The following is a 20199-nucleotide window of genomic DNA, read 5'->3' on the forward strand; positions in this document are numbered from 1 at the left end:
CAGATTGCTATCATCGCCATATATCTCTGGCCCTGTCTCTGTTTTTCTCCTTCTCTGTCTGTGTCTCTAAGCCCTCTCTTCAATTCTGTTTCTTGCACCGTGAAGGCTGCACACAGACTACGGCTTTATTGTATGTCTTAGTAGGTGGTATAGTGAGTCTCTCCTTGATTTTCTATTTCAAAATTCACTTAGCAATTATGGTCTTTTTTACTCTATACATTTTAGAGTATGTTTTTGGAGTTCCTAAAAAGTAATTGAACTGAAATTCTGATTAGATTCCATGAATTTCTAGAAATGAACTTGGGGAGGATGGATTTTTTTTTAAAAGATTTTATTTATTTAACAGAGAGACACAGTGTGAGAGGGAACACAGGAGGGGAAGTGGGAGAGGGAGAAGCTGGCTCCAGCAGGGAGCCCTATGTAGGCCTTGATCCCAGGACTCCCGGATCATAACCTGAGCCTAAGGCAGATGCTTAACGACTGAGCCACCCAGGTGCTGGAGGATGGCATCTTTATTACACTGTCATTTATTTTTTATTTCTATTTCTATTTTTATTTTATTTTTTAAAAAAGATTTTATTTATTTATTTGACAGACGGAGATCACAGAGCAGCAGGCAGAGAGAGAAGAGGAAGCAGGATCCCCACCGAGCAGAGAGCCCGATGCGGAGCTCGATCCCAGGACACTGGGATCATGACCTGAGCTGAAGGCAGAGGCTTTAACCCACTGAGCCACCCAGGCGCCCCTTATTTCTATTTTTAAAGATTTATTTATATGAGAGAGAGAGAGAGAGGGAACAGGGGAAGGGCAGAAGGAGAGGGAGAGAAGCAGACTCCATGCTGAACCTGGAGCCTGACATGGGGCTCGATTTTATAACCCAGAGATCCATACCTGAGCTGAAACTAAGACTGGATGCTCAACCAACTGAGCCACTCAGGTGCTCCCGCATTATGTCATTTATTTATCTTTTTTAAAAAAGATTTTTATTTATTTATTTATTTGACAGGCAGAGATCGCAAATAGGCAGAGAGGCAGGCAGAGAGAGAGAGGAGGAAGCAGGCTCCCTGCTGAGCAGAGAGCCCGATGTGGGGCTCGATCCCAGGACCCTGAGACCATGACATGAGCTGAAGGCAGAGGCTTAACCCACTGAGCCACCCAGGCACCCCCACATTATGTCATTTAAAGAAGAGTGTGGGATCTCTCTCCTTTTACTAAGATAATCTTCATGATCTTAAAAGAGTTTAAAAAATTCTTGCCATGGAAGCCTTGAGTGTCAATTGCCTAGTGATACTTAGCTTTTGGCATTATTCAGAATGGTATCTTAATTTTCCAAGATTTTCTAGATTATTTCTATAGGTTATTGTTATTGATTTTCTGGTAATTTGATTTTGTATCCCACATCCTTGCTGAACTCTCTTCTCAGTTTTGTTTGTTGCTTTTATTGGTTTATTTGGGTACGTGATCATATTCTTTCTAAATAACGACATTTTAAACACTTCTCTTTTAAATTCCTTATTTCTTTCTCTCCTAGTAGATCTTTGTTGGCCAGGACCCCAAGTACTAAGGTACACAGTTGATTCAGAGGTCCAAGAGAATGCACATAACTTTCCCCATCATGTATATGTATAGTATTTGCCTTGATGCTTACCTCTCTGGGTCCCTGATTTCCCTTAGATGGTTGGCCTAGTTTTCTTTTAATCTTATTCCAGATCTCTGGTGCTTTTAAGGACATTTTAAAATACTTTAAACTTTTTTGGGGCTTATTTTCAATGTTATTTTGTTATTTTAATGGAAATAGAAATCCTTTTTCTAATTGATTTCAGAAGTTCGTTATAAATGCTGGATACAAATCCTTGCAAATACCTTCTTTTACTCTTTTCACATTATTTATAGTGAAACAGATGGCCAGAATTGAAAAAAAAACTCAAAGCAGAAAAATTTAATCAATGTTCCTGTTTTGGTTAGTCCTTTTTATGTCTTAAGAAATCCTTTCCTCTTCAGAAGGAATTAATTTTTGTTTAAGATTGAAATATGAGTTGCACTTTATTTATTTTGCATATGGGTGAGTAGATGTCCTGATACTATTTATTGATTGCTCCATGTTTTATACAGTCATCTGCAATGCTCCTCTACAGCTTTCTCCCCTGCGGGGTTCTGTTTCTAAGCTTGGTCTTCTTTCCCACGGGGCAATTTGTTTTCTCCTGATCCATCATCAACTGTCTTAATTATTACATTTTTATAATAAGAGTTTATGATATGCCTTGATTTCTGGTAGGGCAAATCCTTCTACTTCATTCTTTAAAAAAAACAAACAAACTACTGTAGGGGTGCCTGGGTGGCTCAGTCCGTTAAGTATCCAACTCTTGATCTCAGCTCAGGTCTTGATCTCAGGGTCATGAGTTCAAGCCCTGTGATGGGATCCATACAGGGGGTGCAGCCTACTAAAGAAAAAAAAAAAAAAAGGAAGAATTGGAGCACCTGGATGGCTAAGTTGGTTGAGTGCTAAGAGAGAATTTTGCTTGTCATTCTTCCTCTCCCTCTCCCTATGCCTCTCCCCTGGCTTGTGCTCTCTTTCTCTCTCTCTCTGAAATAAAGTCTTAAAAAAAAAAAAAAAAGAACTATCTTAGTTATATGTGGCCCATTGCACTTTTTAAAAAAATCTTTTTTTTTTCTAAAGATTTTATTTATTTATTTGACACAGAGAGAGAGATCACAAGCAGGCAGAGAGGCAGGCAGAAAGAGAGAGGAGGAATCAGGCTCCCAGCTGAGCAGAGAGCCCAATATGGGGTTGGATCCCAAGACCCTGAGCTGAAGGCAGAGGCCCAACCCACCGAGCCACCCAGGCGCCCCCTGTTGCACTTTTATATACATTTTACAATTTACTTTTTATAGTTTTTGGAAAAAAATCCATTGGAATTTTTTTTTTAAATATTTTATTTATTTATAGGTAGGTTTAACCTATTTACATTTATTTTGGTGACTGATATAGTAGGAATCTGTGACACTTCTAACTTTCTGTCTTAAACTTGTCTTAATTTTTTAAAAAAGATTTTATTTTATTTATTTGACAGAGATCACAAATAGGTGGAGAGGCAGGAAGAGAGAGAGAGCCCAATGTGGGGCTTGATCCCAGGACCTTGGATCATGACCTGAGCCGAAGGCAGAGGCTTTAACCTACTGAGCCACCCAGGCTAAGTGTCCTTTTCCACTTGCTGTGGGGACTCCCTCAGCCTCTCACCTTCTCAGCCTGTCCTGTCTTCTCAGTCTGTATCCATCCACCAGTTTTTCCGTCTCTTACCTGAAAAGGAATGGACCTACCACAGTGGCAGAGGCAGAGATGGTGAACAGCAGGGGAACACAATAGCTGCAAGACTGAGGGCTGGTCTAGGTCCTTGGTTAGATCCTTCCACAGACTCATCTGGGAAAGCTGCCTGGATAGATGAGGCTCAGGACCTGGAGTCCCCTAGGGATCCATATCCCTACTCCTTGCCCTGGAAACCACCAGATGTCTTAGGTTCTAGGGTGATGGTAAGGACAGGCAGAGTCCTTGTGGGTTGTCACAGAAAGTCCCAGGTTCTCTCCTCTATACTCAGCTTGGCGTCCTCTTCCATCTTTCCATTGATCTTGGCCACTTTCTGCCCAGGGCCACTAGGGTGAGATTCAGCCTTCCCTAGAAGTAGCAGAGGGTGGACTCAATGAAGAACCTGTGGGTTGGGGCAGGAGGGAGCACCATTTTAGGCTGGGCTGATGAGTTGTTGTTGTCCAAGAAGGGCATAGGACAGAGATGGAAGACAACTTGGAGAGGTGGAAAGAATTCTGACCTGGGAGTTTGGAGCCCTGGGTTCTACTCTAAGGATTGCTACTGTCTTCTTTGGAGACCTGACACAAGTCTTGCTCCTCTCTGGGCTGTGATCTTCCCCATCTATCAAACTGGGCATTGATTCTTTTTGATTTCACCTACTTTGGTACTAGGGGGGAAGAGAGGGAGTTCTAGGAAATGCTCTGCTCATCTTATTCACTTATTGTGAAACCTCTACCTTACCCTCAGGCCCCATGCACATGGAGTAGATGAAGACAAAGAAGAACAGAGAAACCAACAGTTGCAAGTGGTGCCAGTGGGGCACAACTTAAGCTATGCCAGCCAAGAGGAACTGGCCATGGTTGGGTATAAATCCAATTAGGAGGTTCAGACCTGGTCAGGCATGGATGGCGAGCCACTCCAGGCCTGGGGAGAAGAGTGGAACTCAGATCAAAGTCAGGGTTTGTGCAGGTGTGTGTGCATGTGTGGTGCTGTAGTCTCTTCCAGGTGGATATAAGGATCCTTACATTGGAGCAGAAGGACTACTCTCTTGAGCCCAGTCCTGCTTTGCACCTCTAGACCCCTCAGAGGATAAGGCAAGGGTGGTTTGATCAATGGTAAGGTTCTGTGTATGTGTGAAGCAAGGGATGGGCTGGAAGGGTTTGAATTCCCAGGCATACTCCAATGCAGCTTCTCCAACCCAAATATTCATATTTTCAGGCTTCCCCCAAACATTGTTTTTGCCCACAGCCACTCTTTCTGTACTTGCTTCAACCCAGTTTAATTCAACAAACAGGGCACCTGGGTAGCTCAGTGAGTTAAGCCGCTGCCTTTGGCTCGGGTCATGATCTCAGGGTCCTGGGATCGAGTCCCACATCGGGCTCTCTGCTCAGCAGGGGGCCTGCTTCCCTTCCTCTCTCTCTGCCTGCCTCTCTGCCTACTTGTGATCTCTGTCTGTCAAATGAATAAATAAAATCTTTAAAAAAATCATTCAACAAACATTTAGGGTTGCCACACTATGCCATGCCCTTTGCTTACCCTTGGAAATAGAGATGAATGAACCCTGCCCTCAGGGTATCCTACACAACTTTTATTTCCTCCAATTGATCTTACTTTCTGGCCTCATATATTCAGTTGTATATTCTATTCTTTATGCCTGGAACTCTGTTCCAGAAACATATTCCCTTTCACTTTCTGCTTCAATTTTTGGTCAATTCTGAGCTTAGATGTCACTTCTTTGGGAGAAATTTTCCCAATTCTGAGGTCCCACATCACTCAAGATGGCTCCCATTACAACTTTAAGCACACTAATTTGTAACTGCTTGGCAGTCTTCCCCAGGAGACTGTTAACTCTTTGTGGTCATTGATAGTGTCCTCTTGTTCATTTTGTATCCCCAGTGCAGGGTATGACACAAACTGCCATCTGAAATTGTGTTCAGTTGGGCACCTGGGTGGCTCAGTTAGTTAAACATCTGCTTTCAGCTTAGGTCATGATCCCAGGTCCTGGGATTGAGTCCCGCATCAGGCTCCCGGCTCACTGGGGAGCCTGCTTCTCACTCTGCCTGCTGCTCCCCATGCCTGTGCTCTCTCTCTCTCTCTCTCTGTCAAAGAAATAAATAAAATCTTAAAGAAAAAGAAATTATGTTCAATAAATGAGTGTTGAATTAAAGGCTCACGGTTTGATAGGCCTCTTTAAGGAACACCACTTAATTTCTATAAAGTCTTTACTCAGTTAATCTTTTCAGGGATCCCTAAGTATCTGGGATAGATTCCAGCCCTTAATGATCAGAACCACCAAAGAGGCTGTAATCTTAGTTTCTTTCTGCCCTGGGTGTTGCCTACTCCAAGAGAGGCTCTGATAGACGGGGATGCTGGGAGAGATGGGCTATTTTAACTCAGGGAAGGAGCTAAGGTCTGAATTTGTCAGGTCTGCTGGTCCATTGAATCCCTGTGACTCAGGAGTCCCCATGAGACTGGCCCTTCCCAGACCCTTCTCATTCAATATCAGAGAGTTGCTCCTGAAGCCAGTCATAGCCATGCCCGAGAGAAAGAGGCAAGCACAATGGGCTGGGAAGTTGGGTGTAAAGGCAGAAGACACCGGTAACTGCAGATGGGTTCAGATCAACCCTTCAGGCAGCCCAGCATGTGGCTGGGAGAGGAAACATGTATGGAGAGCACATGGCTTCCTCCTCTGGCCCATTTCCCTGGCTGTCGTGCCCTTGGTGCCTTGGGCAATCTAGCAGATGCATGTGAGGCTGCCCAGATGTGACATAGGTGGATGCAGAGATGGAAAGTAGAATACGATAAAGTGAGGGCTGTCATCTTAAGACCCTGAGTACGGGGAGGTGTGTTGTGTTGCTGCTGTCCAGGGTCCTGACACATCCCAGCGCACCTCCGTGGAGGGGCCCACACCCTCTTATCAGAATCATAGCGGTGTATTTATTTAAAAAATTTTTTTTTAAAAAAAGATTTTATTTATTTATTTGACAGAGAGACAGGGAACACAAGCAGGGGGAGTGGGAGAGGGAGAAGAAGCCTTCCTGCTGAGCAAGAGCCGGATGCAAGCTTCTACCCAGGACCCTGGGATCATGACCTGAGCATGAGGCTTAATGACTGAGCCCCCAGGCAACTCAGCGGTGTGTTTAAAACAACTCAGATGATGAGTCCCGGTCTAGTCCTGTAAGGTAAGCTAGAAACCTATTTTAAAAAAAATATTTCATTTATTTATTTAAAAAAAAAAAGAGTATGAGAGGGGAGAAGGTCAGAGGGAGAAGCAAATTCCCCATGCTGGGAGCCTGATGTGGGACTCAGTCCCCAGACTCCAGGATCATGACCTGAACCAAAGGCTGTCGCTTAACCAACTGAGCCACCCAGGCGCCCCTAGAAACCTAAGTTTTAACAAGTTTCCAAGGCTTGGAAACTGATGCTCTGAGGTGTGCTTGGTACTGTGGCTGTTGGTCTATAGTGACTCCTATTAGACGATTCCCAAAAGATAGTGATCTTTAATTAAAAAAAATTGCAATGTTTATGGTTTGGAAAATGAATATGGCTATGACTAATATTTTGTGAAGAATAAAGCTCATTTTGAGTACCTTTGATCTGCTATGACATTTCTAATATTTGAAAATTTTATTTTTTAGGCCAACACCTCCATTTTATAGAAGGAAAAACCAAGTCTAAGAGAGGTTGTGTAACTTCCTCATGGACTCACAGTTAGCTGTAGATCTGAGTCAGGAAACCTAGATTCTTGTCCTTCTTTGTTGCTTTCTAGCTATGTGACTGTACTTTTTTCTTTTAAAAGAGCAAACATTAAATATTTACTTGTTACAGTCAGAAAATAACAAATTGGGGCGCCTGGGTGGCTCAGTGGGTTAAGCCACTGCCTTCGGCTCGGGTCATGATCTCAGGGTCCTGGGATCGAGTCCCGCGTCGGGCTCTCTGCTTAGTGGGGAGCCTGCTTCCTCCTCTCTCTGTCTGCCTCTCTGCCTACTTGTGATCTCTCTCTGTCAAATAAATAAATAAAATCTTTAAAAAAAAAAAAAAAAGAAAATAACAAATTGTCACAAAAGCTAAAAAACATATTAATGAAAAGTGAAAACTTCTCTTCTTTCTGATTCCACTCCTTGGAATTCACAACTGACAGCTTTCTTGGGTTCCTTCTAGACAGTTTGGATATGTTATTTAATATCCTCGAACTTCAGTTTTCTCATTGGCAAAATGCAGATAATACTACCACTTGTACTGGCTTCACAAAGGTATTGTGAGAGGTAAATGAAATGAAGTGACACATGGGAAATGCTGATTGACTGTTGTGTGATTCCTACAGACATTCCAGACATGGTTAGACTTGGACGGATCAGTCATGTGTCCCTCCCTAGATCCTCAGGGATGCCAGTCTCCCTTCCATGTCCAGCCTAGAGAGCCCTTTGCTCCAGATCCAGCAAAAGCCTGTCTGCCAAGGTCCCAAACATCAAGCTTGCAATCAGCATTCCTGCCATGAAAATGGATTGGCTCAACGGAGGCAAGGTCTTGTGTGTGCACACAAGGTCCAACTGTGAGGAAGGAAGAGCTGGGTCAAGGAGAGCTGGAGTGGCCTCAGGGAAGCCCCACTCTTCATCTCCTGGTGGGGATGAGGGTTCTGAATTGGGACCAGCACTTACAGAGTGATTCCCTTTCCCTGCCACACAATCTTTCCCATCACCTTCTCCTGGCGAGATTGATTCAAATTATTTCAAAATATGTAAAAGTTGCCTTTTGGGATGCCAACTCAGACTGCTCCCCCTTCCCTGGGCTCTAACCCTTCACCCTCCTTTAGGGCTACTGAACCTGACCCTCTCTGGGCATAGCTGAAGAAAACTGACCCAGGAGCTGGATTAAGCTAATCAGAATATGTTTATTACAGATTTGGAAATGTGACTCAGAGAAGCAAAATTTATAAAGATACCTAAAATAGGGTAGGAGGGACAAGTTTGGCACAATGTAGAAATGGAATTGAAATATGAGAGAGTAGGAGAGAGAGCAGGAAGAGGGGAGAATGAAGTACTCTAGTCAGAGAGAAGTCACAGAGAGAGCTCAGTCAGCGCCAGAGAAATAGGGATGAAGAGCTCCCTTCAGCTACCTGATCCCAGTTTCTCACAAGGCTGGGCTCAAGCTCTTGACCTTGGGTTCTCTGAAGTACTTTTTCATCTTTCTATTAACTTTCCATAAGCAAATCTGAGAGGGTTGTGGTTATTTGCAGTCCTGAAATAACAGCAATTGGATACTGTAACTGGTAGTTTAAATTTTGTTGCTCTTTTTAATGACTATGAAGAAAAAATTGCCATTTTGAAAATAGTTCTATTCTAGGTGGAGTAAAACAGTTCTGGAGCCTGCAGAAAAATCATATTGCTGACAGATGTGCCATTAGAATTAAGTCAAAATAATAAATAGATGTGGTATTTCTTTTACAAGTAAGCCCTAATTTTTAGACACTTTTGAATGTATTTTAAAACTGTCGTTTCTTTTGTTAACAGAAATAAGAAAAGGGGGCTAGAATGACCAGGACAATTAGGGAATTCCCTCTAGATGTGTTAATATATATCCAAATGAATTCATCTTTCAAGTGTATTTACTTGATAATTTTGATTTGGTTGGAGAGAAATCCTTATTGGTGAATATAATTATTACTGTAGGACTTTTACCATAGATACACACATTCACATGTTGTAGAATTTGGGATGTCAACATTTGAATTCTTTCTCCTAAGAGCAATGGACTTTATTGCTGTTTTATTAAAATAACTATTATTTCATAGTTCTATATGTTGTCTGATATATCTTTAATTTTTATTTATTTTTTTTTTTTTTTTTTTTTTATTTTTTTATTTTTTTTTTTTTTTTTTTTTATTTTTTATAAATTTTATTATTTTTTTATAACAGATTCTTTTTTTTTTTAAAGATTTTTTTATTTTATTTATTTGACAGAGAGAGATCACAAGTAGGCAGAGAGGCAGAGAGAGAGAGGAGGAAGCAGGCTCCCCGCTGAGCAGAGAGCCCGATGCGGGACTCGATCCCCGGACCCTGAGATAATGACCTGAGCCGAAGGCAGCGGCTTAACCCACTGAGCCACCCAGGCGCCCCTGATATATCTTTAATTTGAAAAAGATGATGGGGGCTGTGTCAGGCTGGGAATTAATTTTAACAATATTTTAATGGAAATACGTGAATGGAATATGACTGTAGAGGGGCACATGGGACACACTGTGGTGAGTGGGTTAAGGATATTATAGACAGGATGGAAGGATAAGAAGCAAGATGTAGGAAAGAGGGAAGGAGTCAGAGGAGTGCAAAGAGAATAAGGTCTGTATGCAGTTTAGTGATGAAATCTATATGTAGTCCAGATTAGAAATTGATCCATGATACAAAATACTCAGAAAGAATTTCTCTGCCTCTCGTTCACTCTAAGATGATCGTCACCTACAGAAATAACAGTTGCATGGGGCTTCTACCATCCTAGGGTTAGTACTGGCTTTTGCCATCTGTGTTCTCTTCATGTGCACCTGAAACCCCAGATATCAGACATTGCTGTGTGCTCCTGGGCTTCGTGTATACGTTATCACTAACAGGAAACAATCTCTTGGAAAAAATGATGTTGGGTTTAAGGGTGACTAAGAAAATTGCAGCCTTGGTTAGCTCTGGACTGCTAACTTGAGAGAGATTATGATAAATGACAGCTGCTGTGAGACTGATTCAGGAAAAAGAAAAGGAGAAAAAGAGAAAACAAAAAGGCAGTGGAACCAGGAAGCAGAAAGGTAAAGTGGTGGCTGTTCACATCTGCAGAACCGGACTGAACAAGGAGACTCAGGCTGGGTCATTCATAATAACTTATGCCCTCCCTCCCCTACAGTCACTGGACCAAGGGTAGGCACATGACTCAAGACAGCCAATAAGTCTTTCATAGAAGGTTTTAAAAGCTGGAGCTGAGAAACAGAAACCCTTTTTCTCCCTGGTGAGAAAATCCTTAAGATTGAGCTCAGATGGGGCGCCTGGGTGGCTCAGTGGGTTAAAGCCTCTGCCTTCAGCTCAGGTCATGATCCCAGGGTCCTGGGATCGAGCCCCGCATCGGCTCTCTGTTCAGCAGGGAGTCTGCTTTCCCCTCTCTCTCTGCCTGCCTCTCTGCCTACTTGTGATCTCTGTCAAATAAATGAATGAAATCTTAAAAAAAAAAAAAAAAAAAAGATTGAGCCCAGAATCGCCAGTGGCCATCTTGTGAAGGTTTCTGTGCACAGTGGACATGCACAGCATGCAAAGAGAAGCACAGATGAGAGCTAGCAAGGGTCCTGATGACATCCATGGTCTTGGTTACTATTGTCCCTAGAGCCAGCTCCTCCTCTGCATAACTTGTGGTTGGGAGACTATATGGTCTTTTATTGCAAGATTAGCTTGATTTAAATTATAGCCATTAGTAAGAAAGGATTCTGACTAATATAGTTCAGATGGAAGCTGCTAGTTATTGCTCAGGACATTTTAATTGAGAAGACAACAAGGAAAAGAGCTCAGGCAGGATTTTATTATAACCCATACACCTATAGCCAGGATCATTTTCTTGTTATATTTATTTATCTTCTGTTTTGCATTCAGAGTGCTGAAGCATCCCTTTGGGTTATTGGGTCATTCCAAGGGGCAGCCTGGGCCTTGTTTCTCTCAGGTGACCTGTGCTGTTGTGCCTACCAGATACAGCCATGTGGCCTGAGTAGGGTGTCTTCACTAAAATCAGGCTTCTTGCTTAAGCCCTGTTAATTTGTGAGCCATTTCATTTGCTTCACAACTCAGAAGGTCCAGCTTCACACTGGGTTATAAGTAAACTTCCTATTGTCCTAATGAAATATTCTCTGGTGCAGGCATAGGCTTTGACATTATTGGCTCAAGGAAGAGGTATCCTGGCTGTGCTAATGAAATAGGACTCATGCTTATGTGTGGTGGTGGATGATGGTTCCATCCACCATGACTGTTGGAAGAGGGTTTGATTATCTTTGGCATCTCTATACATCTCAGGGATTGGGAGAACTATGTGCATCTGACTTTGTTGATCATCGACACCAAACATGATACATTACTTCCAAATCTCCATTTTGAAGGAGATCCAAGGTGCTCATCCAGATTCTTTGTCCTACATGGCAAGAAATAGGAAGATTGGCTCAAACTGCCTGTTCTTGGGGCACCTGCATGGCTTAGTCGGTTAAGCGTCTGCCTTCAGCTCAGGTCATGATACCAGAGTCCTGGGATCCAGCCCTGTGTTGGGCTCCCTGGCATAGGGGGAGAGTCTGCTTCTCCCCGTCCTTCTGCCTCTTACCCCACTTGTGCTCATTCTCTCTCTCTCTCTCTCTCTCACTTTCTCTCGCAAATAAATAAATAAAATCTTAAAAAAAAAAAAAAACAAAACCAAACAACTGCCTGCTCTTTTGAACATATGAGCAAGTGCTAGGTTGATCGATCCTGTAGTATTGTCAACCTTGGAAAGCAGAATGTAGAGTATTTTTTTTTTTTTAAGATTTTATTTATTTATTTGACAGAGAGAGAGAGAGAGATCACAAGTAGGCAGAGAGGCAGGCAGAGACAGAGAGAGAGGGAGGCAGGCTCCCTGCCGAGGAGAGCGCCCGATGCGGGGCTTGATCCCAGGATCCTGAGATCATGACCTGAGTCGAAGGCAGAGGCTTTAACCCACTGAGCCACCCAGGCGCCCCCAGAATATAGAGTTTTAAGAAGGGAAATGGGGAAGCAGAATTGGAAGGACTGATAACATACAAATTAAGATGGGTGGGCATGGATGTCTTAGAACTTGGGTTGAGGCTGGTAAGTAATGAAGAAAATCCCCACAACTATGCATGGAGGGAGATGGCATGTGATGCCTGCTTCCCTCAGAGAGGGGAGGACTAGCCATGCTTAGTTACCTTCTGCTTCTTTGTGCTGGGGCTTCTAGTGGGAGTATGGCTTAACTCTGATCAATGCAGACAGATGCTGCATTAGCAAGTTTGGGGACTAAGCTCTACCATAGCCTTTTCTTAGGACATCTCTGCAAATTCCTGACCAGTAAGCAGTGGGCTACATAATTCCACTACATTGTGCCTTGGCATGATGAGTAGATGAAGGGTGGACTCTGAGTCAGTTGCAGGGTAAGGGGAGGTGCATCAGTGTGCTTGCACTGAGCCAATCAGAGCCTTTTCTAAAAATTTGAGTTAAGATACACAGAAACATTCTGATTGGTAGTGGGCCCTAAATCTGAGAGAAAATGAAGCAGATCTGGGACTGGTGATCATGTTACAAGATGAACATGCAGACAAAACGGGCTGAGGAGGGACTCAACTGTATAGAGACGCCTCCGGTGCTCCAGTTCCCGGTTCCAGTTTCCACGAGGCCTGGACATACTTTGTTTCCCATCACTGGATTCCCTAAAATCTCTGAATCCTTACAAGAATTCCCCCATTTCCCATGAGCTGATTCAAGAGATCTCTTCCTTGCGACCAAAAGACCATAGCCTGAAACAGTTGTTAAGAGCATGATCATTGTGACAGCTATGAAGTGTGGAAGTGTAGAATTCGGCTGGATGAACCACTTTGCTAGGTTGACTCTGCTGGTGTGTGTGTGTGTGTGTTTGAGGGGCATTAGATCACTAGAGATGAAAGGACACTCCGTAACTCTATTCTCTTTCCCATCTTAGTTCCTTGGCTGCTCTCCATGTCCTGGTCTCAGCTGCTGAAAGCTCTTTTTAGATGAAGTCAGAAAACTGTTTTTGTCTCTAGGACTCTGAGCCCCGATATTCCCTGCTCAGGAATAGTCCCTTTGCCCTCTACCACCCACACACCTCCTTTCCTGTGAGGGCTTCCATAATCTCCTATATCAGAAAGTTTGCAACTCCAACCACAGTTCTCTTACCACTCATTTTGGGCAAAGGTCCTCATATCTCCAGCCCTTTCCCATATTTAGGCAAACTCGGGTTAGGGTCACACAGTCTGTGTCTGTGTGTGGGGATGGTAAGATGGAGATGCAGGGGTTGGAAGGGGGTCAGGGGGCCCAGATACCCTCACCTTAGTCACAATGGTGGAAGGGAAGGTGCTGTTGTTGTAGATCTAGTCACTGATGCAGAGCTCTGTGGCCCCCATGCTGTTGGCCTCTGGGCTATTGGGAAAGGGTGGACCCTATTGGGGAATGGTGAAGGGGAGGCAGGACCTGGGCTGTCCCTGCCTGTCTTGCCCTTGTTGAGATTGGCATTGGCAGGTGGGCAACAGAGGTGCGTGGGGATGGTGGCAGTGAAATTCTGTATAAAATTGGGCAAATATGTCAAGATCAGGGGGAGGACCACCATTGTGATCTGAATCTTCTGGAGGCAGCTGACACCCCCCATCTGTTGCAGGAGGTCGCTGAAGGCCATGGGCAGGACCTAGCAGAAGCAGCTGGGCTGAGGTATCCTGGTCCTTCTATCTGTTTTCTGTCTCTCCATGCAGAGGGAGGAGGAGGATTGCACTTTGTCTCTTCAGCTCATCAGTTCCTGGGTCTGCTGTAGCCCTAGGCTTCCTGATGACCAGCAGTAGCTTTTATAACTTCTTTAAGACTCCGGAGACAGAGAGAGAGAGAGAGCAAGCAGGGGGAGGAGCAGAGGGAGAGGGACAAGCAGACTCTGCACTGAGTGTGGATCCTGACACGGGACTTGATCTCATGACCCTGAGCCAAAGTCAAAAGTCAGATACTTAACCAGCTGAGCCACACATGTGCTTCTATAATATTATCAAATTTAATCCAATAATATATAAAAAGGATAATACATCTTGACAAAGTGGGGTTTATCCCAGGAATGCAAAATTGATTTAACTTTATTATTTAAATATTAAATTAAAATTAAATTAGTATTAAACATTAATATTAAATATTAAATAAATATTATTATTTTTTTTGTTTCAAGTTTCTATTTAAATTCCAGTTAGTTAGTTAACATATAGTGTAATATTAGTTTCAGGTGTAGAATTTAGTGATTCATCACTTACATACAACACCTAGTGCTCATCACAGTGTCTTCCTTAATATCCATCACCCATTTTGCCCATCCCCCAGCCTACCTCCCCTCCAGCAACCCTCAGTTTGCTCTCTATAGTTAAGAGTCTGTTTTATGGTTTACCTCTCCCCCCCATGTTTATCTGTTTTGTTTCTTAAATTCCACATACGAGTGAGATCATATGGTGTTTGTCTTTCTCTGACTGACTTATTTCACTTAGCATGATACACTCTAGTTCTATTCAGGTCATTGAAAATGGCAAGATTTCACTTTTTTTTTTTTTTTTTATTATTATTTTTTTTTAAAGATTTTTATTTATTTATTTATTTGACAGAGAGAAATCACAAGTAGATGGAGAGGCAGGCAGAGAGAGAGAGAGAGAGGGAAGCAGGCTCCCCGCTGAGCAGCGAGCCCGATGCGGGACTCGATCCCAGGACCCTGAGATCATGACCTGAGCCGAAGGCAGTGGCTTAACCCACTGAGCCACCCAGGCGCCCCAAGATTTCACTTTTTTGATGGCTGAGTAATATTCCATTGATTCTATCTATATATATATACATATATGTATATACACATATATACATACACATATTTTTCTTTCTTTTTTTTTAAATTTATTTGTCAGAGAGAGAGCGAGCGAGAGTGAGCACAGGCAGACAGAGTGGAAGGCAGAGTCAGAGGGAGAAGCAGGCCCCCCGCGGAGCAAGGAGCCCGATGTGGGACTCGATCCCAGGACGCTGGGATCATGACCTGAGCTGAAGGCAGCCGCTTAACCAACTGAGCCACACAGGCGTCCCTATACCACAACTTCTTTATCCATTTATTAGTCAATGGCCATTTGGGCTCTTTCCATAATTCGGCTATTGTTGATAATGCTGCTATAAACATGGGGGTGCATGTGCCCCTTCAAATCAGTATTTTTGTATTCTTTGGGTAAATTCCTAGTAGCGCAATTGCTGGATCATAAGATTTAACTTTAACTGTAAAATAATCAATGTAATTCATCATGATAGTAGATAAAAAACACTGTATGATCATTTTGATACATGCAGAATGAGCATTTAACAAAATTCAATAGCCACAGCACCTATGAAAAACATTTCAGCAAACTAGGTGTAACAAGGGACTTCTTCAAACTGGTAAGGGACGTCCATGGAGAGACATCATACTTAATAGTGAAAGACAAAATGCTTTCCTTCCAAGTTCACTCTCACCAACATTGTTTTGGAATGTAATAATGTAAGTAAAATAAATGAAGGAATTCCAGAAAGGAAAGAAGATAGACATCTGCCTTTATTTGCAGACAATATGATTGTTTGAACAGAAAATCCTAAGGAATCTGCAAAAGAAGTTACCAGAATTAATGAGTGATTTTAGCAAATTTTCAGGATGCAAGGTATGTATACTAAAATCAAGTGTATTTCTATATAATAGCAATATTCAATTGGCACTTGAAATAAAAATATCATTAATATTTGCATAAAAATATGAAATGTTTAGGGATAAATTTGATAGAATATCTGTGAGACATATAAATTGAAAATTGTAAAACATTGCTGAGAGATATTAAAGAATATATAAATAAATGGGGAAATATATCATGGATTGGAGCACTTAATATTATTAAGATGTCAGTTATTTTCAATATGCTCTATAGATTTTTTGTAATACAAACTTAAACTGTTCCAGTTTTTTTTTTAAAGATTTATTTATTTATTTATTTATTTGACAGAGAGAGAGAGAGAGAGAGAGAGAGATCACAAGTAGGCAGAGACGCAGGCAGAGAGAGAGGAAGGGAAGCAGGCTCCCTGCTGAGCAGAGAGCCTGATGTGGGACTGGATCCCAAGACCCTGAGATCATGAGCTGAGCCGAAGGCAGCGGCTTAACCCACTGAGCCACCCAGGTGCCCCTGTTCCAGTTTTTTTTTTTTTTATTTTTTTTTTTTTTATTTTTTTTTTAAGATTTTTTTTTATTTATTTATTTGACAGAGATCACAAGTAGGCATAGAGGCACAGAGGCAGGCAGAGAGAGAGAGAAGGAAGCAGGCTCCCCGCCAAGCAGAGAGCCCGATGCGGGACTCGATCCCAGGACCCTGAGATCATGACCTGAGCCGAAGGCAGCGGCTTAACCCACTGAGCCACCCAGGCGCCCTGTTCCAGTTTTTTGAGGTCAAAATTTACAAGTTCTTTTAAAATGATTTATTTATTTATTTGTGTATTTATTTATGTATGTATTTATTTTTTATAGAGAGAGCAAGCATGAAGGGGGGAAGTAGCAGAGGGAGAGGGAGAGGGAGAGGTAGGATCTTAAGCAGGCTCCACACCCAGTGGGGAGCCCAATGCAGGGCTTATTCTCACGACCCTGAGATCGTGACCTGAGCCGAAATCAAGATTTGGCTTTCTAACCAACTAAGCCACCCAGCTGCCCCTGATTTTAAAATTTACACGAAAATGCAAAGGTTCTAGACTGGCCAAGACAACTTTGGAAAAGCTAAACAGTGTTAAAGAATCTACACTATCTGTGTTCAAGACTAATTATGAAATTACAATAATCAAGACAGTGTGGTGTTCATGCAAAGATAAATAGATCAGTGCTATGGGATGGAAAGTCCAAAAATAGAGCCACACACAGGGACATTTGATCTTTGACCAAGCTGTCTAGCCAATTAATTGATGAAAAAAAGTCTTTGAGCAAATGGTGTTGGTACAGTTGGATATCCATACGCAACCTCTTTCCTCACGTTATTTACAAAGATAACCTCAAAATAGAACACAGACCTAAATATAAGAGTTAAAACTGTAACATTTATATAAGAAAGCTTAAGAGAAAATTTTTGTGTCCTTTGGTTTGGCAAAGATTTTAAAAATAAGACACACAGTGCCTGGGTGGCTCAGTTGGCTGAACATCGGACTCTTAGTTTCTGCTCAGGTTGCAATCTCATGGGTCTTGGGGTGGAGCCCTGTGTCTGGCTCTCCACTCAGCAAGGAGTCTGCTTGAGATTCTTTCTTTCTCTTTCCCTCTGCCTTACCCCCACTCATGCATGCACGTACACTCTATCTTTAAGAAAAAATAAAATAAGACATAAAAAACATGAACTATAAAAGAAAAACCTAGTCAGTTGGTCTTCATCAAAATTTTAAAACTTTCCTATTCAATGGCTTAAAAAAAAAGATTTTATTTATTTATTTGAGGGACAGATCACAAGTAGGCAGAGAGGCAGGCAGAGAAAGAGGGGGAAGCAGGATCCCTGCTGAACAGAGACCCCAGATGAGGGGCTCGATCCCAGGACCCTGAGATCATGACCTAAGCCAAAGGCAGAGGCTTAACCCACTGAGCCACCCAGGTGCCCCTATTCAATGACTTTTTAAAAAGATTATTTATTTTTATTTTTTATTTGAGAGAGATAGAAAGAGAGAGTGCACAAGCAGGGGGCAGGGACAGAGGGAGAAGAAGGAGAAGCAGACTCCATGCTGAGTGGAGAGCCCAATGCAGGCTTCCATCCCAGGACTCAGGATCATGACCTGAGCTGAAGGCAGTCTCTTAACTGCCTGAGTCATCCACGTGCCCCTAAACTTTTGCTATTCAAAAGTCACTGATATAAAAATGCGAAAGCAAGCTATAAACTTGGAGAAAATATTTGCAAAACACATATCTGGCAAAGGATTTGTCTCTAGAATACATTAAAAAAAATTTCAACTCAATCATAAGAAATCGAACAATTAAATTAGAAATGTGCAAAAATTTTGACCAGATATTTTACCAAAGAAGAGATCTAAATGGAAATAAGCACATGAAAAGTTGTTTAACATCATTAGTCATTAGGAAAATGCACTTAAAACTATAATAATGTATTGCTACACATTCACTACGTTGGCTAAAATTTAAAGTATGGATCATACCAAGTGTTGGCAAAGATGCAGAGCAACTGGAACTCTCCTATATACTGCTGGTGGGAATGTGAAATGTTATAACCACTTTGGAAAACTGGCTGTTCTTAAAAACTTAAACAAATACCTTAACAAATATACTACCTAACCATTCCATTTCTTGGTATGGAAGCCTATGTCCACAAAGAAGGGGCCTGAGGAAACTTTTGGTGGTGATGGATAAGTTCATTTTCTTGATTGTGCTGATAGTTTCACAGATGCGTGCATCTGTTAAAACTCATTAAATTGTACACTGTAAGTATGAGCAAATAATTGTCTTTCGCATTTCAATAAAGCTGGAGAAATATAGTAGTTAAGATGTCTTTAACTGCTGATCACAGAAAAATCAACTCACAGTGGCTTAAAGAGGAAGAAGAATTTAAGTTTAAATTCCCATGCTTTACAATTAGAGTAGAGGTTGGTGGCTACAGGATTGGTTAAATCAGAGGCTCAATGATGTCATCAAACCTCAGGTTAGTTCCACCCTTCTACTATGTCACTTTCAGTTGTCGTAATCCTTGCTCTGGTTTCCCTGTTGGGTCGCATGCAAGATGGCTGCCGCAGTTCCAGACATCCATCCAGACTCAGTATTGTTTACCACCTAAATCTAAAACTTGACCAATTCAAGTACTAACAGGCTGTTTGTGTTCTTCTGTGGGTGTGGCTCACGGAACTTGCTTCTGGGTGTAGGCTTCTCTCAGGGGAAAAGTTTAGAAGAAGCTGGAACAGACCTCACTAGAGTTGGTCAGGGAGACTGAGGCTCAATTTCATCTGGCTTACAACTCCAGCTTTTTGCAATAGAGTCAGCCACAGTTCTATGACTACAACATGAGCATGTGGAGACAGTCACATCTCAGAGAACATCATTAGATGGTTTTCTTGAGAGAAAAGGAACAATGGAGGAAGTGGGTTCCATCCAGAGCTTTTCTTTTGCTTCTTATCACACAATTTTTTAAATACATATGAAGGTAAGTTGGGAGTTTAACAGAGAGTAATTTAGGAGTTCCAAACTTTATGGCTGTAAGCACCATAAGATAACATAGATGTGTGAATCTGATCAGGTATAAGACAATATGGAGTGGTGAGGTCTATGGCGATCTAGACAGTAAAACCCTATCCCCACCAAAAAATAGAGCATGGAGAAACAAAACCCCTATGGGCCAGTTTGACACCCCTATAGGAGTTTGAGAATAAGGGATATACATTAGTTCCCGACTGCTGTTGCATCAAATTGTCCCAAACTTAGTGGCTTAACACAGCACAAATCAATTTTCTTATAGTTCTAGAGGTCAGAAGTCTAAAATCAATGTGTTGGTGGGAATTTGTTTCTTCTGGAGGCATCAGAGGTGAAGCCATTTCCTTGCCTTTTTCAGCTTGTGTTTCTTGGCTTTTTGTTCCTTCTTGTACCACTCCAAACTCTGGTTTCTGTTGTCACATCTCTGATTACCTACTCTGGTCTCCTGCTTCTCTCCTCTATTCACAAGAGGCCAACTTAGAATATCCAGGATAATCTTCCCACCTCAAGATCCCTAGCTTAATCTCATCTGCAAAGTCCGTTTTACCATGTAAGTTAATATATTCACAGGTTCCAGGTATGAGACTGTGGACTTCTTTGGAGGTACCCATTATTCAGCCTCCATGTGATATGAAAGCTGAACTGATTGGACATCCATTCTCTAAGGGGTCATGAAAACTCTTGGGAAAGGAGGGAAGAGCCTAGTGAAGGGGCTTGGTGTGGACTAAAGCCTGCATTGTGGAGGTGGGTTCTGGGATACAACAGCAGAGCTCAGGAAGGGAGGTGACTTCTGGTGAGCACTCTACCAGGGCCAGGCATTTGAGAAACCTCCTGAGTGTGCCATCCTAGCCAGGATGTGCTCAGAGCCATAGGTAGAGAAACTGAGGGTGGCCACAAATGCCACCTACCAATCCTGGCTGAGGATAGGACTTTGT

This window comes from Mustela lutreola, chromosome 1 (genome assembly GCF_030435805.1).
Source record: "Mustela lutreola isolate mMusLut2 chromosome 1, mMusLut2.pri, whole genome shotgun sequence".
Classification (NCBI taxonomy): domain Eukaryota; kingdom Metazoa; phylum Chordata; class Mammalia; order Carnivora; family Mustelidae; genus Mustela; species Mustela lutreola.